Genomic DNA, 18602 nt, shown 5'->3' on the forward strand with positions numbered 1-18602 from the left:
CTCAGCAGCCAGAGCAAATAATTCTCACCAGCTTTCTGGAAGGCCTCTAGCAGCCTGGGTTTGTAACCCTATGGCCATATTGTCTGTCTGCAGACTTTTCTCTTTGTGCAGCCTCAGCTTTCTACCACCTTGCAGTTGCTCTGCCCTTCCATGGTTCTTCATAGCCTCATCTCTTCACTGTCTCCTCTCTGAGCGGCTCTCTGGAGTTCTTCATCTACTTTCTAGTTACTGTGGTTGGTGTGCCTAGGGCTGAGGCCCTGGGTGTTGTCTGCTCCCTGGGTTACCAGCTCAGCCCACTCTACCCATGAAAAAGAGCATGAGTGGGCAATAAAACACCGGAGACTCTTTAATGGAGGGGAGGAGTAAGTTGACAGTACCAGAGATGCAGTTGCCCAGCCAGAAGGTCTCCCAAAGGTCACAAAGGGTGTACTCACTAGACACTATGATGAAAAGGAACTATATAACTTGTGGGTGGGGTTGGGAGGGGGGAAACTGGGAGAGAGTGAGGGAAGGGGTGACATTGTTCAAAGAGACATGTACTCATTCCCTGACTTATGTAACTGTAACCCTTCTGTATATAATCTTTATAATAACAATTTAATTTTTTTAAGAGATGTCTCCCAGACTTCTCCAAGAGAGTGAGGGGAAGGCTGCTTAGAGAGCCAATCACACTTGTGCACAGCCTCCCTTCTGCTAACCACAAACTTTCCAGAGTCATACCTGTCTGCTGAGACACAGCCCACCTGCCTGCTCCAGCTGTCGGGGTCAAGGACGGTGTTACTGTTCCAGATGCAGGGACATCCACAGTGGTATTATTGAAGCTGTCATCTAAGGCTCATCTGAAATGGTCATGGCTAAAGGAAAGCCTCCTAAACCTTGCAGAGTGTCTGGAGCTGCCATGACAGAAGGAAAGCCTGTCAAAACAGAAACTAGCACTTCAGCCACAGCCATGACAGTGATAGTGGTTCCCACAACTGGAATAAGGGTTGTTGGGGTGTCTGCGGCTGAACCACTGTGAGATGGTTGACAGCTAAAAGAATCCTTGAGGAAGTGGCTACTTGATTGACAGCTCCGGTGGACTCTGCAGGGCTGAAGTTGCAGGAGCTGAAGCTGCTGTTGCCATCACCCCAGTGGAACTTGAAGAGCAACCACAATATCATTCACATCCTGTGATACATAGGAGCCCCAAAGATGTGGCTCCTGTCTGGTCCTAGGGTAGTCACTTGTTTGGGTCCTGGGCAGCTGTCACTGTGAGGGTCAGTTGAGTACCTGAAATGCCTGCACTTCACAGGGGAAAAAAATAACCCTAAAGAGTGCTCACAGCGAGCATCTACCATGAAGTTAACATACTTCTTCCATGAGTTTCATGTAACATTGCCTAATCCCTAACCAAATATCCTTAGAAAGGGGTTGAGTCCTATTGCGGTTTCAGTCAGGGAGTGTGCTCCTGAAAGGGGTCCTGAGATTCCATCGCTTTCTTGTTCTTGGTTCCCTGGCTCATGATAGAAGCAGTTTTGCTCTGACCCAGGCTTCTGCCGGGATGTGTGCTGCCTCAACAACAGGCCGAAATCCTCCATGGGCTTAGAGAGTCGTAGACTGAAACCTCCACAACTGTGAGCCAAAATAAGCCTTGTCTATAATAAGTTAATTATCTCGGCTGTTTTATTTAAGTAACAGAAAGCTAACAAACATGTTATTTTTTAATTGTGATTAAATGCCTATTTATTCTCTGTTCAGTCACGGCTAAGAACTCTCAATTCCTTGTCTGTGGAGCCCTTGTTGTGATTACCTACAAAACAGGAGCTATTATTATTCCTATAAATTTGGGGCTTAAGGAAGAAAAATAACTTGCCCAAGGCCATAGAGCTGGTCAGGGACAAGCCACAGGTTGAAACCCAGATCTGCCTGAAATCTCTATGCCACAGCTACCCAGATACCCATGCCAAGATTAATAGTGATATTCTAGTTGGTTGGAATCCAGTACCTTCTAGAGCTTTCCTTTCTTTCCCCAAGTAGCCAGGGAAGAAGAAAAGTGTTAGCTGCAGTATGAAGAAGATAGATTTCTTGTAGACCAACTCCTACAGAGTTGGAAACTTTCTTAATGATGACCTAATCCAATGTTCTCTTCCCCCAGATGAGAAAACAAGGCTTGAGGAAGTAAAGGGCTTTGCCCAAGGTCACACAGCTGGTTAGTGGTAGAACCAGAACTAAAACATGTGTAGCTTCTCATAGCATGGGATCCTCTTTACAACCCACACTGCCTCTGAGAACTGAAAAGGAGGAATTTCAGGGAAGCAGATGGTGGGGGGAGGATGGGGTAGGAGGCTGCCCTATTGGCTGATGGGAGGCAATGTGTACTCTCTCTCATCCCACGTGCAGCTTCCATCATGTTTCCAACTGGTGGGGAGTCCAAAAAGCCACAGCCCTGAGCTGGGGCCCTGCAGAGAAAATGATAGAACCTTCCTGCTGTCTTTACCATCTAAGACACACCACCCTGACTGCAAATAAGCAGGACAAACAGAATCCAAAGGGCACATGCCTCCGTGCATGCAGATAAGAGCTTTGCTTGCCTTGCTTCCTTTCAGGCACATGCAAATCCGGGAGAGGAGTTTTTATGGAGCTGGTGTGAGTTGGTGGAGCAGCCTTGGTGTTTGACAGGCTAGGCAGGCTTGAGAAGCCGTGTTTGGGAGGGAAAGAAGCAGATGACACTCCATGCTGATCCTGGAAAATTTTTTACACATAGGGAAAAATTCTAATTAGCAATCTGGGCCTAAAGCTGTTCCCGGAGGCTGCGCTCCAGGCAGCAAGATATTTGGTGGTGCAGGTGTCAACCAAGCCACAACTCATTGTCCCTGCACACACATTTTGCACTTTCTACTCCCAACCAGGGCATTCTATATTTCGGTCACATTCTCTCTCCATCCAGACACTTGTTTTAGTCACAATGTGTCTCAAGCCCTGCCAAGGCCCTGCTTTTGTCTCCTTGAAGCTTTTCCAGAACATGTCCAACCTGTCAATCACATCTTTTCCTGCAGTTTATGAATAATGTCCGTCTTTCTTTAGCACTTAATTATCTTGTTCATACTTACTTTATAAATGTTAGTATTGGAAAGTTGTTGGGGTTTTTTTTTTGAGACAAGTATCAACTCACTTGAACTCACTAGGAGTTTGAAGCTGCTTAAACTCATGATTCTCCTGCTTCTGCTTCCTGAAATAATAGGCATGCAACACCACACCCAGCCATATTTGTTCTTTTCTGTACACATTCACTCTGCTAAACTGAAATTAAACCACTTAGAGCAAATGACAGATCTACCTTCTTCCCTGATGTCCATGTCACATGACTCTGTGAGCATGAGAGCAACAGGCGCTCAAGGAAAGTTGGAAGTTGATGATAATAACAATGATTATAATGAAAGAGAAGAAAAGAAGAAGAAACAAATTCTATTGCTGAAAATAAATTCTATTCACGTAGAGTGGTCACGGAAACCTAAGTCTAAGTCTAAATTGGATTACCACAGAGATCAAAGTCCAAACCGAGCAAAAATGGAGGAAATTATCAAATTGGCATCTCTGCAACTTCTGTTTGCCATACTTCTCACATCTAGTGTCATAAGCCATTTTCATCAGTATTATTATTTATTTTATTCCCTTTCTTGAATAGTATACAATGATGGTTAATTTTATGTAGCAACATGACTGAGCTATAGGGTACCCAGGAATTTGCCCAAATATTATTCTAGGAGTTTCTATGAGGGTGTTTCTGGATGAGATTTAAACATTTAAATATAGACTGAAATGAGAAGTCTGCCCTTCCTAATACAAGTGGGCTGCATTCATCAATTGAAAAACAAATAGAACAAAAAGAAGAACTCTTCCTGTCTGACTTCCAGCCAAGATATTGGTCTTTTCCTGCCTCTAGACTTGAACTGAAAACTCAGTTATTCTTAGATTTCAAGCCTGTCACTCTTGAACTGGCACTTACACCACCAGCTCTTCTAGGTCTTAGGCTTTCAGACCAGATCTGAAAGTACATTGGCTCTATGGGGTCTCCCGGTTGCCAGTCATAGATCTTAAGGACTTCTCATCCTACATGACCATATCAGTCAACTCCCTATAATAAATGTTTTTGTGTGTAAGTACTAATATACCTACCTATCTATCATCTATCTATATCTATCTCATTCTCTAGCTATACCTCATCTATAGATCTATACATTAATCATTTACCTAGCTATTCTATTTGCTCTGTTTCTCTGGAGAACCTTGACTGCTCCACTTACTTTCATGGACTATCTTAATTGATCAGTGGAAATCTTGACTTCACAGTAAATCTAGCTTCTTTAGTCCAACTTTCTGCTGCCTTATAATGCAAATTTAAGCTAGACACTGAGTTCTCACTTCTCTAATCCCAGCTACTCAGTAGAGATTTAGAGGGTTGCAGTATAAAGCCAGCCCAGGCAGAAAGTAAGGTCCCATCTCAACCAATGATTGGTATGATGGTATGTACCTGACATCCCAGCTACCTGAGAAACATAAATAGGAGGTGTAGGTTGGCCCAAGCATAAATGCAAGACCAAACTCCAAAATAAATAAAGCTAAAAGGGCTGGATAGGTGGGTTCAAGTAGCAGAATGCCTGTCTGGTAATACTAAGGCCCTCAGTTCAATTCCTAGTACTACTCAAAAAAATCCTTTAAAATGCACATGCTTTCCCTACATTACACAACTTGAAATAGAAGAAATAGTGTTTTTAGATTATAAACTGGAGATGAGATACCATACTCTGGAGGGTGTAGTATACACATCTTTAAGTCCTCTATTTTGTACCTGAGTGCATTTTGATTTCTAATCAGAATCTGTTGAGTTATCAACTCAAATTATACATTGCAATGGGGTCCCCCCAAGGGAGGGGACCACAATGTAATGAGGTCTGAGGCAGGAGATCCCCCATCCCTCCAAGAGTCCACCACTCATAGACAGTCTCAAGTAAAAAGATGGATTTATTGGGGAAGTAAAAAGTATACTTGAAAGCATAGGTGTTAGCCATCCCAGAGGACCATGTGGAGATAATCACAGACAGAAGAAGGTTCATAAGAAGGTTTATTAGTGGGGCCATAGTTCCCACGGGAGAGGGAACTACATGGCGTCTGCACCTTATCCAGGTGGCAGCTTCTCTCTCTGGGGGTAAAGGGGAAGTAGTTAGGTAGTGAGTAGGAGTGGCTCATTAGGTATGGGTGGATCTGGGGGCTAGTGGGAGGAGCTGAGGACCTGAGGCTAGGGAAATGCTAACATTCCCCCATTTGTTGTTTTTAATAACAGAGGAGGGGTACCACGCCGGGAGTATGGCGGAGGTTGTTTCTTCTGGAGCTATTTCCTGCTATAATGGGGCAAAGTAGTCAGGGGTCCCTAATTCGTCATTTGGCCTGGTACCGTCCAGTTTGGTTGGTAAAAGTCCTCATCATTTCCATGAGAATGGCTATCAGGGCCAATAGGTGTCATGGTCTCCTCTGGCTACCTCCTGCAGCTTGGGCACATCAAGGAGTCCCTGGGGCTGGGGTCTTCAGGGTCCAGACCAGTGCTGGGCAGAGCATGGCCTTGAACTGCAAGTTCCCAGGTGGTGACCTCGGTGAGGGATGTTATCCTGTTAAAAGAGACTTTTGAAAAGGTTAGGCAAAAGGCTGACAAGTTAACAGGACCAGTTAACATGAACAACATGGGAGGGAGAACACACCCTGGGCACAAGCCAGAAAAGTTCCATTTGGAACATAAACCCAATTGTGGCCCATTACAAGGAAGGAGGAATAACTGGACTGGAGGCAGGAAGGAAGTGTTTAGGGATAGTGGACTGGTTGGGAGTAACCAGTCAGAGGCTAATATATATATATATATATATATACACATATATATGTACACACACACACACAAATAGCAAGTAACAAAGGCAAGAATGCAAGTTTCTGTCCAGATGGAAAATGGACAGGTATGGACATTAGGTGGGTAAACAACTATTCCTCTTGATCTCCCGGCTCTGATTAATTTTGAAAGGGCAAGTTTAAATTGACTCCATTTAAGATGAGACTTCATCTCCTCTTACTCCTCTCCATAGTTCCTCGTTGTCAGGATTGACCTTGTTCTGAAGGTCTTAGGTGCTCATTGCTTGATAGCTTGTCCCAGTTGGCATTCACGGGATTTGAACTCAAGGCCTGGGCACTGTCCCTGAGCACTTCTGCTCAAGGCTAGTGCTCTACCACTTGAGTCACGGTGCCACTTTCAGCATTTAGCTGGTTCTCTTGAGCCAAGCTTCCAGTCTGGCTCTTTGCTGGTTAGTTGGGAGATGGAGTTTTAGAGGGTTTTGTTTTTTTTTTTTTTATGCCCGGGCTGGCTTCGAACAGCAATCCAAGGAGTCTTGGCCATAAAAGCCCTTTTCATTTCCAATTAAAGCAACAGTAGAACAATAGGAGTAGAGCTTACCAGTAACTTGTCAAGAATTGACCAACAAATACTTGCCAGAGTTCTGCTGTAACACTTAGAGAACAGCAGACTGAATGAGATCCATGTACCTTCAAATCAAGGCATATCATTTAACCTTACTGGCAGGTGGAAGAGAGCACAAATGAATAACAATTAAGAGGGCAAAGGGTCAGGACAATGTAAAAGTCTCAACTTCAGCGGATCCGAAGTGGCTGTGTCTTCCATCCCGAATCAGCATGCTTTGTTAGTCATGTGTGATGGAGGCAGGCAGGAGAGATGAGTTGGATCTGGGTGAGGCTGTAGTGGCATCTCAGAGTCCCCTGGATAGATTGTCACACCTCCTGCTGGGTTGCCTGCAAATTTCTACACAGACTGGTTAAAGACATTTGAAATCTCCCAGTATTCCCTGGTTGCTTACTCTAAGTACTCTGGCTTTTGTAGGCTGGTGCTCTACTGGTTTAAGCAGGGTGACAACTTTAATGTCAGCGGAGCTTGTCAGAGCCTTAGCAGGCTCACAGCAAGACACCTTCACCTCAGAGCATTTGAATTGCAAGGCCACAGTTACAGAGTTCAGGGTGGGGGGCAGGATTGCCCGGAGCTTGAGTCTCCTCATCCCTGCCCAGCCTCGAGGAATTCAGCACGCCCATTACCTGGGGGATGGGTGGGCTTCCACCTCCAAGAGATTTGGGAACCTTGATGGAACCAAAATGGCACTTGCTAAAACCAGTTCTATTGTCCACCACGTGGTCAATGCTAGAGAAAACACTATTTAGCCAACAACAAGCAGAACTTAACCAAATCTCCAAGCTTAACAAACATCAATAATAAGAACAGAAGACCTTTCTTTGTGTCTTTCAAAGCAGATGTTAAATATTGGTACCTTTGGAAGCTAGTACCAGCCCATCCTATCACAGCCAGGCAGGCAGAGTTTAGAGAGGCAGAGAGAGAGAGAGAGAGAGAGAGAGAGAGAGAGAGAGAGCGCTCCATCTGCCCTAGCACTCATAGAAGTTATGTCCTGTAGAAATATTCCAAATTTGTAAGATTGAGCTCAAATTTGAGCAGCTTTTAGATTGTGCCCCTCCCATGGTAAGTGATTAGCGGAGCTGAGGAGTTAAATACCAAGCGTCCTCTGTATTACTCTGGTCAGCTGAAATGTGAGAGACAATCAGCAATGGAATCGTCACCCCAATCACTGTGTCTCGGACCGAGTTCGGAGTGTGGCCCTGTGGCCCTATGCTATGGTCAGTGAGTGGGGCTCGGAACTTGGCGCCCAAGATTTTTGGTGTGGCCCAGAAGCCATGGCCCTGTGGCCCTACGGTAAATCGGAAAATCGGATCCGAGTCCTCGTTTAGATGATCACTTACCCTGGGTGTGAGGGCGAATTTGTAGATTGTCGTGGTGGATGGAAATAGAGCGCTCAGTCAGGAGAAGTTACCTCGGTGGTTGTCTGGGTGGGCTTAGGACAGCAGAATAGGTCCCAGAGGCAGCTTGGGCCCCCCAGAAATGGGGGAGCAAATCCACCGGGGAGCCTATCCCAGGTTTTGGCACCAATGAAAGCATAAGTATCAGCCATCCCAGAGGACCATGCGGAGATAATCACAGACAGAAGGTTCATAAGAAGGTTTATTAGTGGGGGCCATAGTTCCCACGGGAGAGGGAACTACATGGCGTCTGCACCTTATCCAGGTAGCAGCTTCTCTCTCTGGGGGTAAAGGGGAAGTAGTTGGGTAGTGAGTAGGAGTGGCTCATTAGGTATGGGTGGATCTGGGGGCTAGTGGGAGGAGCTGAGGACCTGAGGCTAGGGAAATGCTAACAATACTGACCAGCCAGGGTCATGGCCCAGACTCAGGAGGGAGCTGGGACTGCAACCGTAAAAAGCAGGCTGGCCGGCCAGGGCAGCAGCCCAGACTCAGAAGCTGGGACCAGGAGACCAGGGCCACACTGGGGGTCGGGTTATAAAGGCAAACACCACATGGTCAAGCTTGCCACATGCAGGTGGCCAACGAGGTTACAACACTTACAGAGCATGCCAGGTCACCCGCAGGTGGCCAATGGAATTACAATCTGCCTCATAGCAACTGTTTGAACCAACCTATCATGTTAGTTAGACTTGGAGCATGGATTTGGTGGGGCTCACATGATGAAGGCGGATACTCCTACTCATGGGAGGGCACAGGTTTAACCTTGAGCTTTCTACTACTCAGGTGCACAAGCAGTTTACACAATCTTATCACAGCCAAGGGGAACTTCCCTGGATAGGGCGGGGGAGATCTTAGTGAAAATGGAGTTGGCTTCTGCTCTCTTTAACTAATCTGAGATGAGTTAATGTGACACCCCTCAACAACCAATGATGGCGCTGGCCAGATCTGACCTCCATATTACATACATCTTATTTCTAAAATGAAAGTTTATAGCTCACTTCCTTCAGTACATTCTCCAGTTCACCAGCCTTACCAGTACCAAACCTATTTTATCATAGATATCAAGAACAATTATTCCTCATGCTACTCCAAGACCCTCTTTTTTGTTTGGTTTTGCTTTGCTCTGCTTTTTAAGACAGGGTCTCACTATATTGCCCAGTCTACACAACTCAAAACCATGCTTCTCTTGGCTCAGCCTCCTGAGTGCTGGGAATACAACATGTACCACCACACCCAGCCTCCCAAATTCTTACCATGACAGAAACTCTCCTTTGGGCTAAGAACTGTTCACAGGAGAATCTACTTAGAAAGCAAATATCAACAGGAGAAGATTGATTACATTAATACCTTGGCATGGATGCATTCCCAGATGTCTCTGAGAGCAAACGAATGAGAAATGAGATAGTGTGATTGAAGATGAGGTGGAGGGAGAGAGGTTGGAATCCTGTCTGGGTGGGATGCAGTCTGGAGAAGCATTCAGGGTTCAGAAGTCAATTAAGGAAGGTGGGAAGAGTGTGGGAGGACTGGGCTGCAGAAGGATTAGGAAAGAGACCTGGAAACAAAAAGTCAAAGGAAGGTCAGAGTCTTAGAGGGAAGGGTGGGCACTAGATTAAAATTTTATCCATTAAATAATTGGGCTCAGGGTTGGGTCTGTTCTTGTTTCTCCAGGCCTGGGACCAAATACTCTTATCAATTCTCTCCTCTTCTCCCACCTCCCTCCAATAATCCCTCACTAAACTCTGATGTTTTCAATTCCACATTGCTTGGATCTTGCTTTCTAGTCTCACTCCCTAAAACACAATTTTGCTGCAGGCCTTGCGGGTCATAGCAGGACTTAGCTTGGCCGCTCAGCTCTGGTTCCACCCTAAGGGCTCTTCCTCACTCTGAGAATCTGCCTCAAGAGTGGCCTGGTCCCAACATTCCACTTCCCACAAGCCTCCCACGGCTTCAAAGTGATATTCAGATAAATAAAACTGTTGGCTCTACCCTATCTGATTCCTAAACTACTCCTTATCTCAGGGCCTTTTTAGTAGTAACTGACATTTCTATAGTGCCTTAAAGTTTTCTGGAATAATACAATTATCTCTAATCAATTGGTCAGCCCAATACTCAATTGGAACTGCTCAGGAAAAGGTCATCAATGACCAGCCCCCCAAAAAAACCCAATAAACAGATTTCATTTATTGCCTCATTATCCTTCTTGCAGCCAATGAGGATAATAATGCAGGCATTATTCAACACACCCTTATTTTTGTAACTCTCTCTTTCCATGGCTACTCTACACTGACTTTCTTTAATACTGGCAATTGCTTTGTCTGTTCAGCATCCCTTCTCCCCATCTAGGTAGTGCCCCCATTGTCCTGAATAGAATGGGCACGTGATCTTGGTGGACCAATCTTAATACTAAATCTCCCTGTCCTTGGTGATTCACTCTAGGAGGGTCACTCAACTATTTTCCACCTGGAATTTTCTATCGGAAGCTGTTGTTGTTTTTTAAATACCTTAAATCAATGAGTCTTGCTGCATAGTATACAACTCCTAAAATCTCAGTAGCTTGAGAATGCTAGGACAGGGGCTGGGAATGTGGCTTAGCCATAGAGTGCTTGCCTTAGCATGCATGAAGCCCTGGATTTGATTCCTCAACACTACATAAACAGAAAAAGCTGGAAGTGGTGCTATGGCTCAAGTGCTAGAGTGCTAGCCTGGAGCAAAAGAAACCAGAGACAGTGTTCAGGCCCTGAGTTCAAGGCCTGGGACTGGCAGAAAGAAAGAAGGAACAAAAGAAAAAAAAGATAAAGAAGGAAAGAAAGAAAGAAAGAAAGAAAGAAAGAAAGAAAGAAAGAAAGAAAGAAAGAAAGAAAGAAAGAAAGAAAGAAAGGAAGGAAGGAAGGAAGGAAGGAAGGAAGGAAGGAAGGAAGGAAGGAAGGAAGGAAGGAAGGAAGGAAGGAAGGAAAGGAAGGGAGGGAGGGAGGGAGGGAGGGAGGGAGGGAGGGAGGGAGGATATGTAGGATAGCCTCTGAAGACAGTATCTGTTAAGGTAGCAGTTAGACAAGAGTGGTAGCTCCACTTCGCATTCCCAGGTTTTAATTATGACTTTATGACTCTCCCTTTGAATTGAGATTTTGTCAGTCATATGACATGAACCCTAACAAATGTATTCTCTTTACCTTTCAAGTGGTCCTTGTTGGTCTTTGTCTCCATGCTTGGCTCTTGCTCTAGGAGTTGGCAAATGATTGCCTATGAGACATATCCAGCCAGCTTCCTGTGTCTATAAATAAAGTTTTATTGGAACACAGTCACATCCATTTATTTACATGATGTCTGTGGCTGCTTTCACACTGCAGAGACAGAGCTGAGTAGTAGTGACAGAGACCATATGGTCCACAAAACCTAAAATATTTACTATGTAGCAGGGCTAGATACAACCACTGTTCTAAAGAAGTCAGCTATATGCTCTCTCTGGCCAGTGTCAGCCACCTGCATACTGGTGACTCGCCAATCTATTTCCCAGGACTTGCTCTCTACTCTGTGCTGTTGAGTATTCTGCACATCTTTTCCTGTAGAAGCTCCTCAAATTCAATAAGGACCAATCCAAAGGCATCCTTTCCCTGAAAAGTGGCTCTTCTTTCTCCCATCTCTCAATAAATAGAGCTGATTTTGTACCCGGTAGCCCCAACTACAACATCTTAGACTCTTCCTTCTCCCTTCTTCTCTTTAACCCCCAATTAATAGGTTGTGCCTGTTGCTTTTCAAAGCATTTCTTAAATCTCTCCTCACAAAACTTTTTCACATATATTCACCTGAACCGTGGCATTCTTCTACTTGTCTCCCCATATCTAAGCCACACCTGACCTTTAGCAAAGGATCTTCTACTGCACTATTCTGCTTCTGCTGCTTCCTTGCCTACAGTGATTCCATATTTCCACACTGAGTCAAGTCCACTTTAGACAGTCCAACAAGTAAGAGCCTTGATTTCTTGGCCTTGCTTTTTGTCTTTATTTTAGGGCACTCTTGCCTTTAAGATATACTTAGCCTGGGGCTAGGAAGGGCCTAGTGGCAAGAGTGTTTGCCTCATATGCATGAAGCCCTGGGTTCAATTCCTCAGCACCACATATATAGAAAAGGCCAGAAGTGGCGCTATGGCTCAAGTGGCAGAGTGCTGGCTTTTAGCAAAAAGAAGCCAGGGACAGTGTTCAGGCCCTGAGTTCAAGCCCCAGGACTGGCCAAAAAAAAGAAGATATTCTTAGCCTTCAGTTTTTGAACTGCACATCCTTAAAAAAAAACATTTATCATAGAGCTGATATACAGAGGGCTTACTTAAGTAAGGTAACAAGTATATTTCTTTTTGAACAGTGCTACCTCCTCCCTCATTTCCTCCAACTTCCCCCCTCTCAACTACCCTCCCTTCTAAGTTGTAAAGTTCATTTCCAACATAGTGTCTAATGAGTATCACTGTTGAATTGGTTCATCCTTTGTCCCACCATTTCTGTGATTTCTTTTTCCTTCCTCAAATCAGATAAACTTATATACAAGACAAAGGATACAGAAATAAAAAACAGTGACAAAAGAGAATAAACCAAAGGGGAAAAAAGAAAGAAAAAACTTCAAACTATATTTTTTAACAAAAAAAATCCCTTCTTGTTTCCATTTCTTGGAGTTCATTTCAATAAGCATCATTTTATATGGTTATATGCACATAGCTACTGAGCCATTATGATCCTCTGCTAAGAATATTCTAGTTATTACAAATGAGGGAAAATGTGCAGTTTATGTTTCTTTGAGTCTGGCTTTGCTTAATAGAATTTTTCCAAGTCTTTCCATTTCCTTATAAATGGGGCAATGCCATTCTTTCTGATGGAAATATAGAATTCCTTTGTGTATATATACCACATTTTCTTGATCCATTCATCTACATACGGGCATGAGTTCATTCCATATCTTCACTATGGTAAACAATACTGCAATGGACATGGTTGTGCTGGTAGCTTTAGTATGGCCTTGTTTGTGTCATTTGGGTAAATGCCCAGGAGTGGGATTGCTGGGTCATAGGAAAGATGTATGTTTAGTCTTTGGAGGAACCTCCATACTGTTCTCCAGAGGAGTTGAACCAGTTTACATCCCTACCAGCAGTATAGTAGTGTTCCCTTTTGGCCAGATCCTGGCAAGCATCTGTTATTATTTGTTCTCTTGATAATGGCCATTCTAATTGGGGTAAGGTGAAATCTCAGTGTAGTTTTGATTTGCATTTCTTTTATGTCCAGAGATGTTGCGCAATTCTTCATGTGTCTATCAGCCATTCTTATGTCTTTATATCCTTGAACTCAACCAACTGTAAACTGACCATCTTTGGTGGGCTGAGCATGCACAGACTTTTTCTGGTCATTCTCAGAACAATAGAGTTTAACAACTATATATATAGCACATATATTGTTCTAGGCACTATATGCAATGTAGAAGTCACATAAAGTATATAGGAGAATATGTGTAGATCATATGTAAATACTGTGCCTTTTAATACAAGGATCTTGAACATCTTTGTAGTTTGGAATCTGCAGAAGTCCTGGAACCAATCCCATGTGGATACTGAAGGACACCAGTATCTTGTCTCACACAATGCCAGTATGGAATCGCTTTATGTGGACTTTATATGGATCGGCAGAGAGAGAGAGAGAGAAAGAGAGAGAGAGAGAGTGTCAGTGCTGGGGCTTGAACTCAGGACCTGGACCTGAACTGTCCCTGAACTCAAGGCTAGCATTCTACCACTTGAGCCACAGCTCTACTTCCAGCTTCTTGATAGTTAATTGGAGATAGGAGTCTTACAGTCTTTCCTGCTTGGGCTGTCTTGGAACTGCAATCCTCAGATCTTAGCCTCACTAACACCTAGGATTATAGGCATGAGCCATGGGTGCCTAGCAACTACATTGTTTCTTGTTCCTGTGCTTTGGCTCATTATCCTTCTGTTCACCTCCCTTCTTGCTTTGGCTCATTCATCTCAAGATTTACCACAGCCGTGATTTTTTTCTTGGTAACTTTCCCAGAAGCACCAGCTTCCATGCCTGAGCTGGCTGCACTTCATTGTCCTCTCCCACTCTGATCCCAAAGTTAATGTGTAACCTCAAGTCTACTTGTTTGCCTGGCTCTAGAGGGTGAGGCCCATGCTTATGGGACTTCCTGTCCAGGGCTCCTAGAACCCGGTAGACCTTTGATGAACTGAGCTGAGTGCCAAAGCATTCCTTATTCACTTAACCTATTACTTAATGTTCACAACAGCCTCAGAGTTTATCATTTAAGAATTAGGAAACTGAATCTCAGAGAATTTGCCTAAAGTCATACCATTGATAAGGAGCAGAACCAAGGCACCTAAATCCAAGTCCACCAATTTGGTACTTCCAGCCAAATTACCTTGTGTTTTTTTCTGGATTAGTCTTTTGTAATAGCTATGAAAAGTAGCTAGAAAAGAGCATATATGGCCTAAAAGGATGATGGTGGTGGTGGTGGTGGTGGTGGTGGTGGTGGTGGTGATGAATGAGTTCCCATGTAACCAATCACTTTAGGAAACAGAACATGGCCAATTCCACTAGCCAAGGTTTATGTTGTCATCCCTTGCTGTTCTTTAGGTTTCCTGCCTGTAGATGCATTCCCAAGCAATGTACTGTCTAATTTTACATGCATTTCAATCATTCTGTATATGACCTATGAGTTTGCTTTACTAAGCCCTATATTACATTTGTGTCTTCGTGTATGTGGGTACACGTAGCTGAGGGTCAGGCAATTTTCTTGCTGTATAGTATTTTATTGCATAAATGTGTCAAAATTCAGAAGCTAGACCTAAAATACACTGGGACATTTAAGTCATACAAGACTGTAGGCATTCACACACAGTGAGATCAAAAGAGGATGCTCTCGGGGAGGAACACAAAGGTGCAATGCCTGTATGCCTCTGATCCTATAAAATATTTAACAAAATGAACTCCAGGAAATGAAAACGGGAAAAATGTGTCAAAACTCATTTCCCTCCTATTCCTGTTGATGGACATTTGAGCTGTTTCCAGTTTTGTTTTTGTTTTGCCATTACAAAAGTGTTGTTTTCCTTGTATACCTTTCCTGCTGTCTGTGTACAGCAGTTTCTCTGTGGATATGCTCAAGGTACATTTCTATTCTAACTAAACAAGAGGAAGTCTCCTGGGGGAAGTAATTTTTCTTTCTAAAGGAACCAAGCCAGTATGCCAAACTCTTTTCAATTAGCATCAGCATTGAATTCTGTCACTCCATGTCCTTACCAATAGATGCCATATACATTTCTAAAAATTTATTATTTTTCCCAACCAGCAGGTAGAAAATGGTCCTTGTTGGGGTTTCAATTTGCATTTTTTTCTGTCTACTTGTGAGATACAAGTATTTTGTATGATTCATAGACATTTATATTGTTTTACTTATGAAAAATACCTGTTTGTATTTTTGCCTTATTTTTCCTTTGGGTTATTTTTTCTTATTGACTTGTAGGAGTTAATCTATATTTGGAGTGTAAAATTTGTTGGTCCTAAGTGTGACAGAGAAAGGCTCTGTTTGTTTTCAGTTTTTCACACTTTATGGTGCCTGCTGATAAATCTTTTTTTTTTTTTGTCAGTCATGGGGGGTTGAACTTGGAGCTAGTGCTCTACCACTTTGAGCCACAGCTCCACTTCCAGTTTTCTTGAGAGGTTAATTGGAGATAAGAGTCTCACAGGGACTCTTCTCCCTGGACTGGCTTAAAACCCTCATCCTCAGATTTCAGCCTCTTGAGTAGCTAGGATTACAGGTGTGAGCCACTGGGTCGTGGCTGATGTATTTTTTTTATTGTTATTGTGTTTATCAATCCTTTCTTCTGTGGTTTGTATCTTCATACTTGTTTATGAACTTCTTACCTATCCTAAGGTTATAAATAGTAGCATCAAGCATTGAATACTTTCTATGCTCCTTACTTGTTGTCTCCCTTCCTCCTTATCTCCCTGAATGAAAGGTGAGATATTAAGCAATTAAATGAAATTCCCAAAGCAAATAAACAGTGGATTCAAGATTTGAGCCTAGGCACCATTTGTCTCTGAACAACTACCAAACTGCCTTTTGAAAAGATTGTCTCATAAGTTATTCTAAAGACGAAAAGGTTTGCCTTTATCAATAAAGTCTCTAGCCTGGAGTTGGTTTTTTGTGTACACTCTGAGACACCTGAATTAATCTTCACTTTAGACTCTCATACACTCATCATGCATAATCAGTTGACACTGTGTGCCACTGATGTTGACTGACCTTTGCTAACACCTTTAAGTTCCTTGAATGCTCCAAGTGGTCGAGTCTAAGCAAGCCTGGCAAAAAACATAACCCTGCTTTCCACATTCATGGTGAAGTCTTGCTTAAAATGGTGTGGCATCAGAATGAGACTCTTGGAATTAACCTGCAGCACTGGGGACAGAAAGTTGGTCACACACTCTCAACATCCTGTCAAGGAATTCAATATCCTCAGAAGAAGCACACAAGAAGCGAAGGCCATAGAAAGCACAGAACAATCTCCACCACTCCACCTACACTTCTGAGACCAAAATAGTTCACACAGGCATTCCTGCCGCCTCCTGGTGAACTGTGTGGGAAGGAACTTTGGTCACGAATTCTTCATTCCAGCCACCCCCACACACTAGGACAGCAGCAGCCAGGGTAGCAGCATCTTGGAATCTGTTGAACAACACAATGGGAGGCCTACACATTGTATCTTTTCTGTACCCCAACCCCATCTTCCTCCAAAATAAGAGGTTTAAAATCAAGATGAAGAAGCTGTGAGAAAGAGTATGTGGAGCAGAGTATGGGAGTGGGATATGCCAGGTTTCAAATGTGTGAATTTTATAGGGTCAGAAGGGATGCTTTAAAGCAGTTCAAACAGGAAAGGGACACAATATGTGTAGTATTTTGCTTGTTAGAGACTATGAGGACTCACAATCTGGCTGAGAGAAATACTAAAGAGTGATGGTGCCAGGCTTTGCGGGTTCCCTCTGTCACTCTCACACCCCATCCTTGTTCTTTCTGCTGGCAGAGTTCACCTCCCACTCTCCAGTCTGGAAATGCCCAAGATTCATTTTCCCAGCCTCCCTTGCAGGTAGAACGTAGGCATGTGACCCAATCTCAGCCAATGAGATGGGAGAGGCTCCTGGGGGAACTGTGAAAATAGTTTTTCTTCCTAAAGCAAGAATATGGGCTAAGGCAAGAGACATATGAAAAAATGCTCTACATCACTGGCCATAAAGGAAATGCAAATCAAAACAACATTGAGATTCCATCTCACCCCAGCAAGAATGTCATATATCAAGAAAACTAATAATAACAACTGTTGGAGGGGATGTGGCCAAAAGGGAACCCTACTTCATTGTTGGTGGGAATGTAAACTGGTTCAGCCACTCTGGCAAGCAGTATGGAGATTCCTCAGAAGGCTCAATATAGAACTCCCCTATGACCCAGCAGCCCCACTTTTGGGTATCTATCCAAAAGCCCACAAACAAAATCACAGTAATGCCACCAGCACAACAATGTTCATCGCAGCACAATTTGTCATAGCTAGAATCTGGAACCAACCCAGATGCCCCTCCATAGACGAATGGATCAGGAAAATGTGGTACATATACACAATGGAATTTTATGCCTCTATCAGAAAGAATGACATTGTTCCATTTGTAAGGAAATGGAAGGACTTGGAAAAAGTTATACTAAGTGAAGTGAGCCAGACCCAAAGAAACATGGACTCTATGGCCTCCCTTATTGGGAATAATTAGTACAGGTTTAGGCAAGCCATAGCAGAGCATCACAAGGCCCAATAGCTATACCCTTAGGAACACATAAGATGATGCTAAGTGAAATGAACTCCATGTTATGGAAACAATTGTTATATCACAGTTGTAACTACTTTCAACGTCCTATGTGTATGTGTAGTTTCTATTATTGATGATGTTCTTGTATCACCTTCCTGTGGTTGTACCTACACTATCTCTGTAATCTTATCTGAGTATATTGGAAACCGTGTTTACTGGTATTGGAAGTAGGAAATTCAAAGGGAATACCAAATTTGAGAGACACAGGGTAAAAAAAGAGAAACAACAACAAAAGCAATACTTGCAAAACTGTTTGGTGTAAGTGAACTGAACACCTGGGGGGGGAGGGAAGGGGGGAGGGAGGGGGGCATGAGGGACAAGGTAACAAACAGTACAAGAAATGTATCCAATGCCTAACGTATGAAACTGTAACCTCTCTGTACATCAGTTTGATAATAAAAATTTGGAAAAAAAAAATAAAGAATATGGGCTAAGGGCTGGGGATATGGCCTAGTGGCAAGAGTGCCTGCCTCATATACATGAGGCCCTGGGTTCGATTCCCCAGCACCACATATACAGAAAATGGCCAGAAGTGGCGCTGTGGCTCAAGTGGCAGAGTGCTAGCCTTGAGCAAAAAGAAGCCAGGGACAGTGCTCAGGCCCTGAGTCCAAGCCCCAGGACTGCCCCCCCCCAAAAAAAAGAATATGGGCTAATATGTCAGGCACCACAGAGCAGAAAAATGTAAGTGACAGTATAGTAGAACAGCATAGAGAAACATTCCCTCTGAGACAACAGAGCTTGTTATTTAAGGAACTTTTATTTGGGCAATTCTGTTACTTGTACTCTGAAGAATTTCAGGAGAAAGATGCATTTAATAAG

Source organism: Perognathus longimembris, chromosome 12 (genome assembly GCF_023159225.1).
Source record: "Perognathus longimembris pacificus isolate PPM17 chromosome 12, ASM2315922v1, whole genome shotgun sequence".
In the NCBI taxonomy this organism is placed as follows: domain Eukaryota; kingdom Metazoa; phylum Chordata; class Mammalia; order Rodentia; family Heteromyidae; genus Perognathus; species Perognathus longimembris.